Genomic DNA, 18704 nt, shown 5'->3' with positions numbered 1-18704 from the left:
AGAAAGAGCTACTGCTATTGTTTTTGCTCTGGATAAATTCCGGGCTTATTTACTTGGTACTAGAGTAGTAGTGTATTGGACCATGCAGCTCTAAAGTATCTATTGCTAAAAAGAATCCAAACCAAGACTTATACGTTGGATACTGCTGTTACAAGAATTTGATTTAGAAATAAAGGATATGAGTGGTATCAAAATTTAGTAGCAGACCACTTGAGTCGCCTTGAGCATATTAAGGATGACTCTACTCCTATAGATGATAATTTTCCTTTTGACAACCTGCAAGCAGTATCTGAGGTAGTCCCTTGGTATGCACCTGTTGCTAATTATTTAGTTAGCCGCACATTTCCTCCACATTTTTCTAAACATCAAAGAGACAAGCTGAAAAGCGAGTCTAAATATTATATATGGGATGACCCATATTTATGGAGATGTGGCGCTGACCAGATAATTAGACGTTGTGTACCCAATCAGAATTCCAGTCCATTTTAGAGGCTGTCACTCATCTGAGAGTGGAGGACACTTTGGCCCTCAAAGAACAGCTAGAAAATCTTAGACTGCGGATTCTGGTGGCCTACTCTTTTTAGAGATGCTGCTGAGTTTTGTAAATCTTGTCACCCATGCCAGAAATTTGGTAACATATCCAAGAGGGATGAGATGCCTCAACAATATATGCTTTTCTGTGAAATTTTTAATGTTTGGGCATTGACTTCATGGGTCCATTTCCAAATTCTAGTGGATATTTTTATATATTGTTAGCTGTAGATTATGTTTCCAAATGGGTGGAGGCAATTCCTACCCGCACTGATGATACTAACACTGTTGTTTCCTTTGTGAGAAACCATATTATATGCCGCTTTGGATCACCACGAGTGATCGTGAGCGATCAAGGCACCCATTTTTGTAACAGGAGACTAACAGGATTAATGAAGAAGCATGGGAAATCCATAAAGTTGCAACAGCCTACCATCCCAAACTAATGGGCAAGCCAAGTGTCGAACAGAGAAATTAAGCGTATCTTGCAAAAGATAGTGAAGCCTCATAGAAAAGACTGGAGCACCAGGCTACAAGATGCACTGTGGGCATATAGAACAGCATACAAGACACCCATTGGGATGAGTCCCTTTCGCTTAGTTTATGGAAAAGCTTGCCATCTTCCAGTTGAAATCGAACACAGAGCCTTCTGGGCAGTTAAAGAGTGTAACATGGAAATTGAGAAGGCCGGAGCTGAAAGAAAGTTGCAACTGCAGGAACTGGAGAACCTCCGCCTAGAAGCTTATGAGAATTCCAGAATTTGTAAGGAAAGGATGAAAGCTGTACATGATCAAAACATCAAGAAGAAAGAATTTCAACCTGGAGATTTCGTCCTCCTTTACAAATCTCGACTAAGGCTAATGCTCGGTAAGTTAAGATCAAAATGGGAAGGTCCATACAGAGTAGAGAAGGCTGAACCGTACGGAGTTTATCACCTAAGCCATCCTTCAAGCTCTGAACTTATTAAGGTTAATGGACACCGCCTGAAGCTGTACCATGGTGAGAAGGTGCAGAAAAGCAAGGAGCTTGAGATCCTCCACTTGGAAGATCCCACATAGCAACAGATTGAGCTAGTGGAGCGTCCAACTTACGGACGTTAAAGCAAAGTGCTGGGTGGGGACAACCCACCGCGGTATGATCGTTCTTTTCTTCACTTTTAGTCTTTTTTTCTTCTTTAATAACTCTTCTCTTTATTAGTGCTTTCGTGCTCTTTCATTTGCATGTCTTTATCTTTCTTTAAAAAAAATTTTTTTTTCACCGCGCGACGCGATCGAATTAGCGACGCGTCCGCGTGGCAGGGGGAGTAAAGAAAAATAAAAATGAATAGAAAGTTACGCAGGAGCAGCGCTGGAGTTGTGCCAATGGCGCAAATTACCCCACGCGACCGCGTCGCCTGGGAATCATAGCCTCCCACGCGACCGCATGCCCCACGCGGCCGCGTGCCCTGCATTTTTGACGTAAAAGGGTGCACAATGCTATATTGTGCGAGAGTGGTGCTGGATTGGTGCTGGAAGCACAATCCTTGTCACGCGACCGCGTCGCCGACGCGGCCGCGTCAATTATTTCTAATGCACACTCACGCGATCGCGTGACCCACGCAATCGCGTCACCCAATTTTGGCTATTAAAATAAATTGAACAGAGAGTTGTGCTGGAGCGAGGCTGCACTCGCGCCAGCATCGCAACACGGGTCACGCGACCGCGTGACTGACGCGATCGCGTCTTCTTACCTGATGCGCACCCACGCGAACGCGTGCCCCACGCGGCCGCGTCGCATGCGCCACACAGCTCAACCTAAATTGCCAAATTATCTTATCTTTCTTTCCTCCAAATCCTAATTTTTCTTTTCCCTCCTTCTTTCTTCCTTCCCCTTCCCCTTTCTATCTCACCTTTCTATCTCTTTCTCTCTCCTCCATTAACAAGGTTTTATCTTCTTCTTCCTTCTTTCTTTTCTATCATTTTTTATTGTTCTACATGTATTTTCTTTTTCTTTTCTTCTTCTTTTAATTATTCCTATTTTCTTTATTCTTCTTTTCCCTTATTACATGGTGTTAGAAATTTTTTGAGTCATTATCCCTCATTATATGCTTGTGACTTGTTACAATTTATTTGACAATTATTATTATTTTTAAGGGATTGCTTGCATGTTCAATTTCATACTTTTTATATCCTGTTTAACATGCATGCCATGTGTTTGTGAAAAAGCCCATATAGCACTATGCACTTTTCTACATTACTTTACTCTACTATTCAATGCTTGCTTTTCACAAATTCTCCTTCTTATTTTATTAATTGAATTTAATTATCAATACAAACGTGATGGTTTGTTACAAAGTATTGCTTGGTCTATGCTACTCATGCCCTTTCCCAGCATGCCAATAAACACCTTGCATTCATTTGTCTTTATATGCACTAGCTATTTTCCATCGTTGGCTTTTCACACGTACTCGCGAGCATGTGTTAATGTCAGCATATCTTAATGTGCATCCATCACCCTCTTTTCCGTTTCCTTCCTTGCTGTATATCTCTTTGAATTTAATTTACTTCCTCTTCCCTTCTTTCAGGATGGCCACCAAGAAAGGAAAAGAGAAAGCTACTTCCAAACCACCAGCAAGAAGAGGAATTAAACGAACATTAGTGGCAGAGCCTTCTTCCACCGCAGTCAAGCCCTCAACAAAAAGAGTTAAGAGGATAATAAAGGTTGACGAAAAGGAGAAAGCCTTTCCAGCAAAAGACGCTGCGCGATTTTCCAATCGCTACTGTGAGCAGATGTTCCCTATCCTGGCAGAAAGGAACTATAACAATGAATACCTTCTTATCCTCCCATCCAATATTGCCACCTTTGTTGAGCCGCAAATTGAGCGAAGACAATGGGGTTTCCTACAGAAACAGCCAAGGCAGGTTAATCTTTCTTGGGTAGTTGAGTTCTACTCCAACTTCTACATGCCGACCCTGCAGTCTGTTTATGTCCGGCAGAAGCAAGTCCCCATCACAGAAGAGGTCATTCAGCAAGCTCTGAGTCTTCCCCTATTCCAGCAGGAATGGACGCTTTTCAAGAAGCCGCCCTTCAGCGTCAGAGATACCAATTCGACTGGGACTCCGTTCTCGGAGTCATCGCATTACCTGGCAGCCGTTGGATCTACAGATACCACCGTACCGCCCTAAGGGAATTTTGGCTTCAGCACTTACCTTGGAGGCTCGCGTATGGGCACAGATCATGTCCCATTACGTCTTTCCGAGCACTCATGAGTCCTCTTTCACTGCAGACATGGCTGTTCTACTATGGTTCATCCTTACAGACCAACCTCTGAATCTCTCAAGACATATCCGGAATGCTATGAAACATGTACAAATTGCGGGCAACTTACCTTTCCCCGCCTTGGTCTCAGATCTTGTCTCAACAGCTGGAGTCTCCTACAGAGCTGGAGACACCAAAGCCATGCTTCCACGGGATGATCAATATGTCCCTAACGGGAAATACCTCAGACTCTCAGCAGCCACTACACGCCCTCCTACTGCTCAAGTTGAAGATAATCCTTCTTCAACACCACAAGCATCTACAACTGAGAAATTGCTCCAGCAGATAATCGAACGGTTGGATCGGCAAGAACAGAAAGCAAAGATGAGAGAGCGCCGTAATGAGCGCCGATTCAAACACCTCAAGGAGCTACTCACGGGACACTTTAGAGACTCAGACACCCCGGACTCCACTTCCTTTACTAGCACAGGGAGCCATGACGGTCCCGATGATGGAGATACTGCTACCAGCCCACCCCTGTTTCTGACAGATGGCACTGAGGACGGTGCAAAGCCTTAAGTGTGGGGAGGTTGGTCAGTACCTGACTTCCGGAGGTAAATTCTCTTCTCTGGCACCAATAATTAGGATATTTTAGTTAGATTTTCTTTCTTTTATAGAATAGAATAAATTGCATAGGTTAGAATAGTTGCATGCATGTTCTACTTGATTGAAAAGACAATAAGTTTCTTTTAAAAATCTATCTTTGGAATAAAATTTCACTAATTTTTCAAAATTTTATGATAAATCTGCTTGAGTTGTATTTGGAACATGATGTTTGAGCTAAAGAACACACAACCTGTGAAAGATTTGAGCCTTTATGTATGGTTACATTATTTAACCATAATTATTTTATTCTTGTGTGTTTACTTCTCTATGATTGTAATCTATATTTTGTTTTATCTTATATGTCCAACATTTATTATATTTACATGCTTGCACATGATTGAGGCCATTATTTGTTTAAACTCACTTATCCAAATCAAGCCTACCCTTTTCAATTACCCTTGTTAACCACTTTGAGCCTTTAAAACCCCATTTGTTCTATATTTTACCACATTACTAACCTTAAGCTGAAAAATAATTGCATATCCCAAATTGAATCTTTGGTTAGCTTAAGATAGAATTGTGTGTGCTAGTTAAGTATGGGAAATTGTGGGAACAAAAGTTGTTAAGGGGATATGTCATGAAAATTTAAAGGGAATTTGGATACCTATTCATGTGAAACTATAAGAATCAAAAATCTATGTGCATTGATAAGCTTTATTTATTTTAATTCAAAAAAAAAAGATAATAAACAATTAAATAAGGGGACAAATTTACCCCAATGTTAAATTCAGAATTCAAAGATCAATGCACATATGATAGAATTAAAATACAAAGTTGAAACATGAGTGTGGGTTGAAAAAGGGAATTACGGGTAGCTAGGCATGAATTTAAAAGTTTATAGAATATATGTACATTAGGAGAGAGCTTAGGTTAATTAAAGATTCAATTTATAAAGCTCACTTAGCCATATGTATACCCTTACCTGAACCTTGGCCCCATTACAACCCTGAAAAGACCTCCTGATGTTTGCATTGGTATATTAACTGTTGTTGATTGGTTAGGAGAAAAACAAAAGTTAGAAAACATGACTAGAGAAGAATAGAGTGATTACCTTATACACTAGAGATTAGAGCGTACATACATTATCAGTGAGGGTTCAATGCTTGAATTTTCATGTTTCCTGCTTTCATAAGCTATCTTCTTGCACTTTTATCGGTTTTATTGTATAATGATAGAATTAGTGGAATTTGATTTGTAATTGTTTTGAAGGGCTTATTTACTTTTGATCAAGTGGACAATAATCATATAGTTGCATTTATTTATATATGTAGGATTGCATTGCATTTCATGAGTCTCTACATGTTCATACTTATTTCCTTGTCTCCTTCAATTTAGCATGAGGACATGCTAATGTTTAAGTGTGGGGAGGTTGATAAACCACTATTTTATAGTTTATATTGTGTTTAATTGTGTGGTTTTGTCATGATCCTTACCCACTTATTCATCAATTTAGCATGCATTTAGATTTCCTTCTTAAATTCAGTACATGTTTGAAAATTGCTTCCTAGAGACTTTAGTTATTTAATTTTAATTCTCCTTTATTCCATTCGATACCGTGATCTGTGTGTCAAGTGTTTCAGGCTTTATAGGGCATGAATGAGATGGAAATTGGAGAGGAAGCTAGCAAAAATGGAAGGAACACAAGAATTTGAGGAGATAACCAGCGAGAAGTGACGCAGTCGCATGGCTCAAGTGACCACGCGAAGGAGCGCAAATCGCAGTGACGCGGCCGCATGGCTTGCACGGCCGCGCGAATTGGAAAGCGCAAGTGACGCGGTAGCGTGAATGACGCGAATGCGTGGAGAGGAAAAAGAGCAAGCGACGCGTCCGCATGGATGACGCGATCGCGTGACATGTGCGATCTGCATAATCTGCAGGATTCGCTGGGGGCGATTTTGGACCTTATTTCGGCCCAGTTCTCGGCCCGAAACAGCAGACTAGAGTCAGAAAATATGCAGAAACAACAGACATTCATTCAGTAGTTTTAGATCTAGTTTTTTCTACTCTCTTAGGTTTTTCTCTCTAGTTTTAGGATTTTAATTTTCAATTGGCCTTAGCATTGGAACATTGAGAAGAGTTATTTCCTCATCAAGACTTCATCATTCTAGTTTGTTCTCTTAACTTGGTTTTATTCTTCCATGTTCTTTGTTATGTTCAATTTTGTCATTCAGATACTTTTATGATTAATTAATGCAAGGATTATTTCTATTTAATTCAATTTCAATTCCAATAATCATGTCTTCTTTTAATTCCCTTTCATGTGCTATGGATTCTTTATTTACAATGCGTGAGTAGTTTCATTATTTGATGGGGAGTTGATTAAAAGGAACTCTTGAGTTGGAAGGATTGAAGGAAAAATTTGTAGTTAGGTTAAATGTTGGATTGCTATCCTGTCACCAACGCCAATCCCTTTGAACTAAGTGGGTTGTAACTCATGAATAGATCTGGCATTCCAACTTGTTTGACTTTCCCTTACCTAGTAAAGGATAACCAAACAGAGTAACCATTAATTATAAATCAATCTTAAAAATCACTCCATCAATGATAGAGATTCTAACTAATCAATTCCCAGTCAAGGATTTTATTTATATTATTTAAAATTCATCAATTTAAATTCCAATTTACTTAGCTCAACTTCTTGGAACATCTGATTAATAAAATAGCACACTTTTCTGCAACTCGTTGGGAGACGACCTGGGACTTAAAACTCCCAGTAATTTTAATTTAAACTCTCTGTGACATATTTCTAAATTGATAGGCAGATTTTCGGTGAGTTAAGAACTATACTTGCAACGTAACCATTTTAATAAATTTTTAATTCACCAGCTTCTGTGCACCATCAGACGGCCATCATCAATCCTGCTTGGAAGACCATTCCTAAAGACTTCAAATTTCAAGCTGGACACATTTTCCAAAACTTATTCCTTTGAAATAGATGGAAGAATAGTGAAACTCAGTTTAAATGGAGCTATGAAGCACCCTCCGGATGACCTTTCTATCTTCCAGTGTGACATCATAGATGAAACTGTGGCTAAAGTTTACCAGGAGGAGTTAGAAGAGAAGTACACAGGACAAGGTCCAAGTGTGGGGACACTCTTGGAGGACAATGAGGGCACTTTGCCATTATCACCAGCCCCAGATAATCCAGAGCCTGACCATGAGCAGAAATTGGAATTAAAGCCCTCCCTCCAAACCTCAAGTATGCTTACCTTGAGGACAAGCAGAGATTTCCAGTTATCATTGCAAGGGAACTCACTTCCCATCAAGAAGAATAGCTACTCAATGTGTTGAGGAAACACAAGAAAGCAATTGGATGGAGCCTGGCGGATATAGTAGGCATCAGCCCTCAAGTTTGTGAGCACAGAATATTCCTGGAAGAGGAAGAAAAGCCTTTCCTTCAACCTCAGAGAAGACTGAATCCCACCATCTTAGAAGTTGTCAAGAAAGAAGTGACCAGGCTACTTGAAGCAGATATCATTTACCCCATCTCAGATAGTGAATGGGTCAGTCTAGTACAAGTGGTGCCCAAGAAGTCTGGAATCACAACAGTAAGAAATGAGCATGGAGAGCTTCTGACAACTAGAGTGCAAAATTCATGGAGAGTTTGCATTGACTATAGGCGTCTTAACCAAGCCACTCGCAAGGATCATTACCCCTTGTCATTCATTGATCAGATGCTTGATCGCCTGTCAGGTAAATCCCATTATTGCTTTTTAGATGGTTATACAGGCTATTTTCAAATTCATATAGCTCCTAAAGATCAGGAAAAGACTACTTTTACATGTCCTTTTGGGACTTATGCTTATAAGAGAATGCCCTTTGGCTTGTGCAATGCACCAGCTACTTTCCAAAGGTGCATGATGAGTCTTTTCTCTGACCTTATTGAGAACTGTATGGAGGTTTTTATGGATGATTTTAGCATTTATGGTGATTCATTTAGCCTTTGCTTGGACAATTTATCTAGAGTATTAGATAGATGTGTCAGTACGAACCTTGTATTGAATTTTGAAAAATGTCACTTTATGGTAAAACAAGGGATTGTACTAGGACATATTGTATCTAATACTGGCATTTCTATAGATCCAGCAAAGGTGGATGTTATTTCTAGTTTACCTTACCCCTCCTCTGTGAGGGAAGTCCGTTCATTCCTTGGCCATGCAGGTTTTTACCGGAGATTTATTAAGGACTTTAGTAAGGTAGCACTTCCCTTATCCAAATTACTGCAGAAAGATATTGAGTTCGAGTTCAATGAGGATTGCAAACAAGCGTTTGATAAGCTGAAGACTGCCCTGACTCAAGCTCCAATTATGAGAGGACCTGACTGGAGCCAGCCATTTGAGATCATGTGCGATGCTTCCAACCATGCAGTAGGAGCAGCAATGGCTCAACGTGAAGGTAAGGATCCTTTTGTAATTGCTTATGCGTCTAAGACTTTTGACACAGCTCATTCTAATTATACTACTACTGAGAAAGAGCTTCTTGCTATTGTTTTTGCTCTGGATAAATTCCGAGCCTATTTACTTGGTATTAAAGTAGTAGTGTACTCAGACCATGCAGCTCTAAAGTATTTATTAGCTAAAAAGGAGTCCAAACCAAGGCTTATACGTTGGATACTGCTACTACAAGAATTTGATTTAGAAATTAAGGATAGGAGTGGTTACCAGAATCTAGTGGCAGACCACTTGAGTCGCCTTGAGCACATTAAGGATACTGCCACTCCTATAAATGATAATTTCCCATTTGATGACTTACAAGCAGTATCTGAAGTAATCCCTTGGTATGCACCTGTAGCTAATTATCTAGTTAGCCGCACCTTTCCTCCAAACTTTACTAAGCATCAAAGAGACAAGCTGAAAAGCGAGTCCAAATATTATATATGGGATGACCCATATTCATGGAGATGTGGTGCTGACCAAGTAATTAGGCGGTGTGTGCCTCAATCAAAATTCCAGTCCATTTTAGAGGTCTATCACTCATCTGAGAGTGGAGGACATTTCGGCCCTCAAAGAACAGCTAGAAAAATTTTAGACTGTGGATTCTGGTGGCCTACCCTTTTTAAAGACGCTGCTGAATTTTGTAAATCTTGTTCCCCGTGCCAAAGGTTTGGTAATATATCCAAGAGGGATGAGATGCCTCAACAGACTATGCTTTTCTGTGAAATTTTTTATGTTTGGGGCATTGACTTCATGAGTCCATTTCCAAATTCTAATGGTTCTTTTTATATACTGTTAGCTGTAGATTACGTTTCTAAATGGGTGGAAGCAATTCTTACCCGCACTGATGATGCTAACACTGTTGTTTCATTTGTGAGAAACCACATTATTTGTCGCTTTGGATCACCACGAGCAATCGTGAGCGATCAAGGCACCCATTTCTGTAACAGGAGACTAACAGGATTACTGAAGAAGCATGGGATAGTTCATAAAGTGGCAACAGCCTACCATCCCCAGACTAATGGGCAAGCTGAGGTGTCTAACAGAGAGATAAAGAGTATATTGCAGAAGATAGTCAAACCTAATAGAAGAGACTGGAGCACCAGGCTACAAGATGCACTCTGGGCATACAGAACTGCATACAAGACACCCATTGGGATGAGTCCCTTCCGCTTAGTTTTTGGAAAGGCCTGTCACCTCCCAGTAGAGGTAGAGTACAAAGCCTTTTAGGCAGTGAAGGAGTGCAATATGGAATTTGAGAAGGCCGGAACTGAGAGAAAGTTGTAACTGCAAGAATTAGAGAGCCTACGCCTAGAAGCTTATGAGAACTCAAGACTGTACAAGGAAAAGATGAAGGCTGTGCATGATAAGCACATCAAGAGGAGAGAGTTCCAACCTGGGGACTTTGTCCTCCTTTACAACTCTAGACTAAGACTCATGCCAGGCAAGTTGAGATCAAGATGGGAAGGTCCATATAGAGTAGAGAAGGCTGAGCCATACGGAGTTTTCCACCTGAGTCATCCTTCAAGCTCTGAATTCATCAAAGTTAATAGACATCGCCTGAAGCTATATCATGATGCGAAGGCAAAACCCAGGGAGCTAGAGATCTTCTTCTTGGAGTATCCACCCACAGCAGAAGACTGAGCTAGTGGAGCGTCCAACTTAAGGACGTTAAAGCAAAGTGCTGGGTGGGAGACAACCCAACATGGTATGATCGTTTCTTTCTTTATTCTTAGTTTTCTTTTTCAATAACTCTTCTCTTTGTTAGCACATTTAGTTTGCATCTGCATTTGCATATTTTTTATTTAAAAAAAAAGAGAGGGAGAGCACGCGACGCGACAGCGTCGCCGACGCGTCCGCGTCGTAGGTGGCTAAGAAAGAATAAGAAATCGAACAGAAAGTCACGTGAGAGTGTGGCTGGAGGCGTGCCTTTGGCATAAATCGCCCCACACAACTGTGTCGCTAACGCGTCCGTGTCATGTGGGAGAATTTCCTTCCACGCATCCGCGTCACCCACGCGGACGCGTGACCTGAAAATTGACGTAAAAGAGAGTGCATGGTAGAAAGTTGTGCTAGAATGGTGCTGGATTGGCGCTGGACGCACAGTCCCTACCACGCGAACGCGTGCCCCACACGTCTGCGTCATCTCCCAAAATTGGCCACCCACGCGATCGCGTCAACCACGCGACCGCGTCACCCTGGTATTTGGCAATAATGCATTTTGAATAGAGAGTTGTGCGAGCGCGAGGCTGCCCTCGCGCTAGTAGCACAAAACGAGTCACGCGTCCGAGTGACCAACGCGACCGCGTCGACTCATCTAAGTGCCATCCGCGCGAACGCGTCTTCCACGCGTCTGCGTCACTTGCGCCGCACAGATTAACATAATCTGCCAAAATATCTTATCTTTCTCTTCCCCAAATCCTATTTTTTCTTTTCCCTCCTTATTTCTTCCTTCTTCCTTCTTCCTTCTTTCTTACTCTCTACTTTTTCTCTCTCTCACCACCATTAACAAGGTTTTTCTTTTCTTCCTCCCTCCTTACTTTTCTATTCTTCTTCTTTTTATGTTATCTTTTTCTTTTATTTTTCCTAGCATTATCCATGTTTTTTTTTCTTTATTTTTCTTTTAATTGGTGTTGGAAATTTATCTGAGTCACTATTCTTTCCTATGATTTGCATGTAAATTATTCAGGAATTGTTTGACAATTATATATTACTTTTTAAAAGGGTTGCTTGCATGTTCAATTTAATACTTTCAATAGCTTATTTACCATGCATGCTATGTGTTTGTGAAAACGCCGTATGGCATTGTGCACTATTTTTAGATTTCTTTTATTCTACTACTCTAAATGCTTGCTTTTCACAAAACCCCTTTTTATATTTTATTAATTGTTGTTACAAACAGGTTATTAGTTTGAAAGGCTTGGTAACCTCACTGGGACATTAAATGCTTGATCTATGCTACTCATGCCTTTGCCTGCATGCCAATAAATACCATGCATTTAATTGTCATCATATGCACTTGCTATATTTCTATTTATGATTTTTCACATGTAGTCATGACCATGTGTTAATTTCATTCATCTTTTAATGTGCATTGATTACCACCTTACCCACCCTCTTCCTTACTCTATCCCATGACATTTTGACATACTTTCTCTTTTCTCCCTTTTAGGATGGCCACCAAGAAAGGCAAGGAGAAAGCTACTCCCAAACCACCAGCAAGAAGAGGGACAAAGAGAGCATTAGTGGCAGAGCCATCTTCAACTGCAGTAAAGCCCTCAACAAAGAGAATTAAGAGGATTATAAAGGTTGATGAAAAAGAGAAAGCTTTCCCAGCAAAGGACACTGCGCGATTTACCAATCGCTTCTGTGAACAGATGTTCCCCATCGTGGCAGAAAGGAGTTACAACAACGAATACCTTCTTATCCTCCCGACCCGTATTGCTAAATTTGTTGAGCCGCAAATTGAACGAAGACAATGGGGTTTCCTACAGAGACAGCCACGGCAGGTTAATCTTTCTTGGGTAGTAGAGTTCTACTCCAATTTTCACCTGCCAACCCTGCAGTCTGTCTATGTCCGACAGAAGCAAGTCCCCATTACAGAAGAGGCCATTCAATGAGCTTTAGATCTTCCCCCTACTCCAAAAGGATTGGACGCATTTTAAGAAGCCGCACTCAAGCACCAAATGTACCAATTTGACTGGGACGCTGTTCTCAGAGTTATCGCCCTACCTGGCAGCAGATGGATCTACGGATACCATCGTTCCCGTCCTAAGGGAATATTGGCTTCCGCACTTACCTTGGAGGCTTGCGTTTGGGCACAGATTATGTCCCATTACGTCTTTCTGAGCACTCACGAGTCTTCCTTCACTGCAGACATGGCTGTTCTACTATGGTGCATCCTTACAGATCACCCTCTGAACCTACCAAGACACATCCGGAACGCTATGGGACACGTACAAATCGCGGGCAACTTACCTTTTCCCGCCTTGGTCTGGGATCTCGTCTCAGCAGCCGGAGTCTCCTACAGAGCTGGGGACACCAAAGCCATGCTTCCACGGGATGATCAGTATGTCCCTAACGGGAAATATATCAGACCTCCAGCAGCCACTACAAGCCAGCCTACTGAATTGGCTGAAGATATTCCTCCTTCAACACCACAAGCACCTACAACCAATCAACTGCTCCATCAAATACTTGAAAGGTTGGATCGGCAGGAACTCAAAACAAAGCTAAGAGAGTACCGTAACAAGCGCCGATTCACATACCTCAAGGAGCTACTTAAGGGAAAATACCGAAACTTAGACACCCCGGACTCCACTTTCTTTACCAGCACAGGGAGCCATGATGGTCCCGACTGTGGAGATACTGCTACCAGCCCACCCTTGTTCCTGACAGATGGACCGAGGACGGTGCAAAGCCTTAAGTGTGGGAAGGTCGGTCAGTACCTGACTTCTGGAGGTAAATTCTCTTCCCTAACACCAATAAAATAGGATATTTAGTTAGTTTTTCTTTTTAGAATAGGATAGATTGCATAGTAATAGATTAGTTGCATGCATGTTCTACTTGATTGAAAAGACAATAAGTTTCTTCTAAGACCCTATTTTTAGAACAAAATTTTACTAATTTTAATCAAAACTTTTGTGTTAAATTTGCTTGAAGTTATATTTGGAACATGGTTTTTGAGCTAAAGAAGACACAACCTGTGAGACTTTGAGCTTAAATACATGCTTATATTATTTAACCATAATTATTTTATTCTTGTGTGTTTACTTCTCTATGATTGTAATCTATACTTTGTTTCATCCTATATGTCCAATGTTTATTATATTTATATGCTTGCATATGATTGAGGCCATTATTTTTTTAGCTCACTTATCCAAATTAAGCCTATCCCTCAAGTTACCTTTGTTAGCCACTTTGAGCTTTTAAATCCCATTTGTTCTTTACTTTACCACATCACCAGCCTTAAGCGGAAAAACAATTATATATCCCAACTGAATCTTTGGTTAGCTTAAGATAGAATTATGTGTTAATTAAGTATGGGAAAATTGTGGGAACAAAAGATAATAAGGGAATGTGTCATGATGATATAATGGGAATTTGGGTACCCACTCATGTGAAACTGTAGAAAATTAAAAATCTATGTGCATTGATAAACTATGTTTGATAAAAAAAAATCCAAAAGTATTCAATAATCAAATAAGGGGACAAAATTACTCCAATGTTAAGTTAAGAATTCAAAGATCGATGCATATACGATAAAATCAAAATAAAGTTGATGCATGAGTAAGGAATATGAAAGGGAAATTTTGGGTAGCTAGGTGTGAAATTTAAGCTATAAAGAATATATATATGTGTTAGGTGAAAGCTTGGGTTAATTAAAGATTCAATTTATAAGCTTACTCGGCCATATATGTACCCTTACCCATACCTTGGCCCCATTACAACCTTGAAAAGACCTCATGATGTTTGCATTTGTATATTAATTGTTGTTGATTGGTTAGGTGAAGAACAAAAATTAGAAAGCATGATTAGAGAAGGATAGAGTGATTACCCTATACACTAGAGAGATTAGAGCATACATACATCATCAGTGAGGGTTCAATGCTTAAGTTCTATGTTCTCTGCTTTCATGAGCTACCTTCTTGCATTTTTATCTGTTCTTACTGTATAAGAATTGAATTAGTGGAATTTGATTTGTGATTGTCTTGAAGAGCTTATTTACTTTGACCAAGTGGACAAGAATCATATAGTTGCATTCACATATATAGGTTGCATTGCATTGCATGAGTTTTACATGTTCCTACTCATTTATTTTATCTCCTTCAACTAAGCATGAGGACATGCTAATGACTAAGTGTGTGGAGATTGATAAACCACTATTTTATGGTTTATATTATGCTTAACTGTGCGGTTTTATCAAATCTTTACCCACTTATTCATATGATTAGCATGCATTTATAATTCCTTCCTAAAAATACTTCATGGTTGAAAACTTGCTTCCTAGAGACTTTTAATTTTGTATTTTAATTCTCCTTTATTCCATTCGATGACGTGATCTATTGGTGAGTTTGTCGGAAGAACTTGTTTGAACCAGTTGCAGATTTTAAGCACGTTTAAGATGGAGATTCAGAGGGCTCAGCAGGATAAGCAGAAGCTTTAGAAATTGTTTCAACCAGTCGGTGATAAGAGCTGTGAGGATTTCACTAAGGATGGTAAAGGATTGAAGAGATATACGGGGAGAATTTGCATACCGAATATCGGGAGGTTGAGGCAAGACTTGTTGTCAGAGGCTCACTACAGTGGATTTTCTGTTCATCCCGGAAGTGCAAAGATGTAGTATGACTTAAAGAAGATGTTCTGGTGGCCTAGGATGAAAGGTGATGCAACTACAGTGGTATCCAAATGTTTGACGTGTCAAAAGGTGAAGATAGAGCATCAGCAGCCGTCAGGAATGATACAGCCTCTTGAGATTCCTCAATAGAAGTAGGAAGGAATCGATGAATTTTGTGACCAGGTTTCTGAGGACTAGGTTGGGATTTGATGCGGTTTGGGTGATCGTGGTTCGCTTAACCAAATCCGCTCAATTTCTGCCTATCCGAGTGAACTATTCTATCGAGAAGTTAGCAAGAGAGAACGTCGACACGGTAGGATGATGGTGAACGAGATGCGTTGCCAATTTGTTGGGCTGGTAACGTTAAGAGTAGGATGCTTCGTGGAGAATATGTATATGTATATTACATCGCGTGATTCAAATTTTCGAGGGCGAAAATCTTTTTAAGGAGGGGAGGATGTAAGAACCGGATTTTTCACAGATAAAATTATTTAGATGCCCAAATTAAATTTTGGAAATTTAGGATGAGAATTTGGAGATTTAAACATGATTTTTGGGCTCAGTAGGTCCTTCCTAGTCAGAAAATGTGTTTTCTGCGAAAAATCATAAAAATTGTGAACCGGTAGTTGAACCGGTTCAACCGGTTCAAGTCTGCCCGGTGCTGCGCAAGAAAAAGTGAAAACAGTAAAAAATCTTAGAAAATATTAGAAATAGAAAATCGGGCGTTAATTTTAAAGGTTTGGCCTAAAGTTGGGCCGAACGGGCTAAAAATGCTAACGGGTTGGACCGGGCCCAAGTTGGGCCCAAGTCCAACATATATAAGGGTTCATTAATGAACCCTTCACCCATAAACACACACACACACCAGCTGCAAGGAGAAGAAGAGAAGAGAGAAAAGCACTATTCACTTCTCCATTCAATCCGCGATATCCTAAGCTACGGTGCTCCGATTCGCATGCCGTCAGTTGCTACGCGATGCTCTTACCGAGCCCGTCCTTTCTATCTAAGCATTGTGGTAAGTTTCTCGAGTTTCCCTGCCCAGTTTTTGTGCCTTTGAGAATTTTGAGTTTTAGGGTTTGGTTTTGAGTGAAATCTTGTGTCTTGGGTGTTTTAGGTACACTCTAGCATTTGATTGTTGGTGGTTTTGGCTTCCAAAACTGTTGGACAAGGTAAGAGCTCTTGAAACCTTTGTGAAATTATGTTTATATTGAGCCCTAGTTTGATTAGTGATGTTTTGTGTGTATATAGCTTGTTTGTTGTGAGTTTGGAGCTTGTTGGTGATTGTTGGAAACTTGGATAATGTTGGAAAGCTTGTTGGTGATCTTGTGGTGCTCGTTGTGGGTTAAGGAGATTTTGGGAATTGGCAAAGGTATGGTTTCGGTTTCCTCTATGTAGTATATAATATTCATGGACACTTAGGCTAGTGACCCATAGGATAGGAATGAATTATAATGATTGTGTGTGATTTTGATGTGCGAGGATAACTTGTATATAGATAATGATGATATGGAGTTTTGAGATAAGAAATATGTGAATTTGATAATGATTGTTGGTATTTAGGGATTATGATGTTTGATGTTGGATATGTGATTTATTGTTGTTGATGTGGTTGGTAATTGACGATGGTAAGTGATGTTGTTAATATAATGAAGGTGAGTGTTAAGATTGTTGCTAAATGATGTGAATTATGATGAGTTGATGATTTTGGAATATGTTGATGAATTATGATGTTGAAATTAGTAAAGATGGTGTGAGAGTTGAAATAGATATGAAATGGGATAGATTTTGAGGTTTGGGTAATGATTGAATTAGGATTGAGGAAAGTCTTGGTGGAGGATTGATTTTGGTATCACATAATTGAGGTTTGGTGGTTGAGAATGGTATAATATGCTATAAAGGGTAGGTTATGATAGAATTAGAGTTTGAAGGGGTTTTGGTTGGTTTTGTTTGGAGATGTTGGTAATGTTGAAGTTTTGAGACTTTTGGTAAAAGTAGGTTTTTGATGAACTTTGTCTGATCATAACTTTTGCCACGGTTTTCAAAATCTGTTGGAATTAGTTTAGATTTAAATTTCATTGAAAACTCTTCGAATCGATATAAAGTGTGTAAAATTTGGAATTTTGTAGAGGGAGTTATGATCACTCAAAGTTGGTGTTAAAAATCTGAAATTCTGCAAAGTTGCAGAATTTCAGGATTTCTGATATGTGCGCACGCACAATCTTGTGAAATTCTCAATCTGTGCGGATGCACAGACCTGTGCTTATGCACAGGAAGGTAAAGGCTCTCTGCTTGTAGCGTTAGTACAGCTTGTGCGCGTGCACATCAATGAAGAAATACGACCTGTGCGTATGCATAGCCATGTGCGCACGCACAAGTCGGGAAGGGTTGCCTGTTGGGGGCGCTCGCACAGCTTGTGCGAGTGAACAGGCTTGTAAATCTTAGTACCTGTGCGTACGCACACCCCTATGCATACGCACACTTATAAAATCTTCCCGGGCATGCGCACGCACACCCTTGTGCGTACGCACACGCCCTGTTTCACAAATTTAAACTTTCTTTTCAATTAATTCGCCTTCCCAACAAGGTTGTACACTTCTATAACACCATTTTAAGACTCTTAGGCTTATCTTTGGGTATTAAAATATGGGAAATGTCCTAGGAGATTTGAATTGGTATTAGTTTGAAAGGTTAGAGAATGGAGGCTTAGGTTTCTGGTACTGAGGATAGGTTTGGGGAAGTGTGAAAAGAGAATGGTATATGAATTGAGAAATTGATGAACTAGCGAGTTTGGAATAGAAAGTCATGGATAGATGATGGTTATGATGAGTTGAAAACTTGGAAATGGATGATTATGGTTAATGGAATGAGAATGAGTGGAAGTGTGCTATGAGGAGTGGCCTCTGAGTTTGATTACGTAATTATAAAATGCATTACTATCTGTCATAGGGGTTGTGGCAGTATCCCACCTACGTTCGGATGTGAGGCTTAAAGTTGAGCTTTTCACTCATTTTGATTGCTCCAGAAAAATGTGGTAGGGCACGCTCCCTCGGAATATTTTCCTCTGAAAGGAGAAGGTGGTAGGGCACTCTCCCTCGGAATTTTCCTCCTGAGCATGGGTTTCTCTCTGATTGCGAGGTGGTAGAGCACTAACCCATGGAGTTATGCGACAACCAGAGGAAGGTGGTAGGGCATGCTCCCTCAGAATATTTTCCTCTGAAAGGAGAAGGTGGTAGGGCACTCTCCCTCGGAATTATTCCTCCTTATGCGCAATAGAGAGACAAATCCGGGACTTGTCGACCGAATTTGCCGTCAGATTTAGCACCATAACCGACATGTGATATCACAGTCAATAGGGTAGACATTCATTATATGCATCTTCTATATGTTTGCTTGCTTTGATTACTTGGGTTTGCCTAGTTGTATAATATGCCTACTTGCTTCTTGAATTACTTGCTATATATTCGAATATTACCTGTGGTTTCCTTGTTTGCATTATCTGT

This window comes from Arachis hypogaea, chromosome 18, assembly GCF_003086295.3.
Source record: "Arachis hypogaea cultivar Tifrunner chromosome 18, arahy.Tifrunner.gnm2.J5K5, whole genome shotgun sequence".
NCBI classification, from domain to species: domain Eukaryota; kingdom Viridiplantae; phylum Streptophyta; class Magnoliopsida; order Fabales; family Fabaceae; genus Arachis; species Arachis hypogaea.
The sequence above is the reverse complement of the archived record's forward strand: the minus strand, read 5'-3'. Positions refer to the sequence as shown.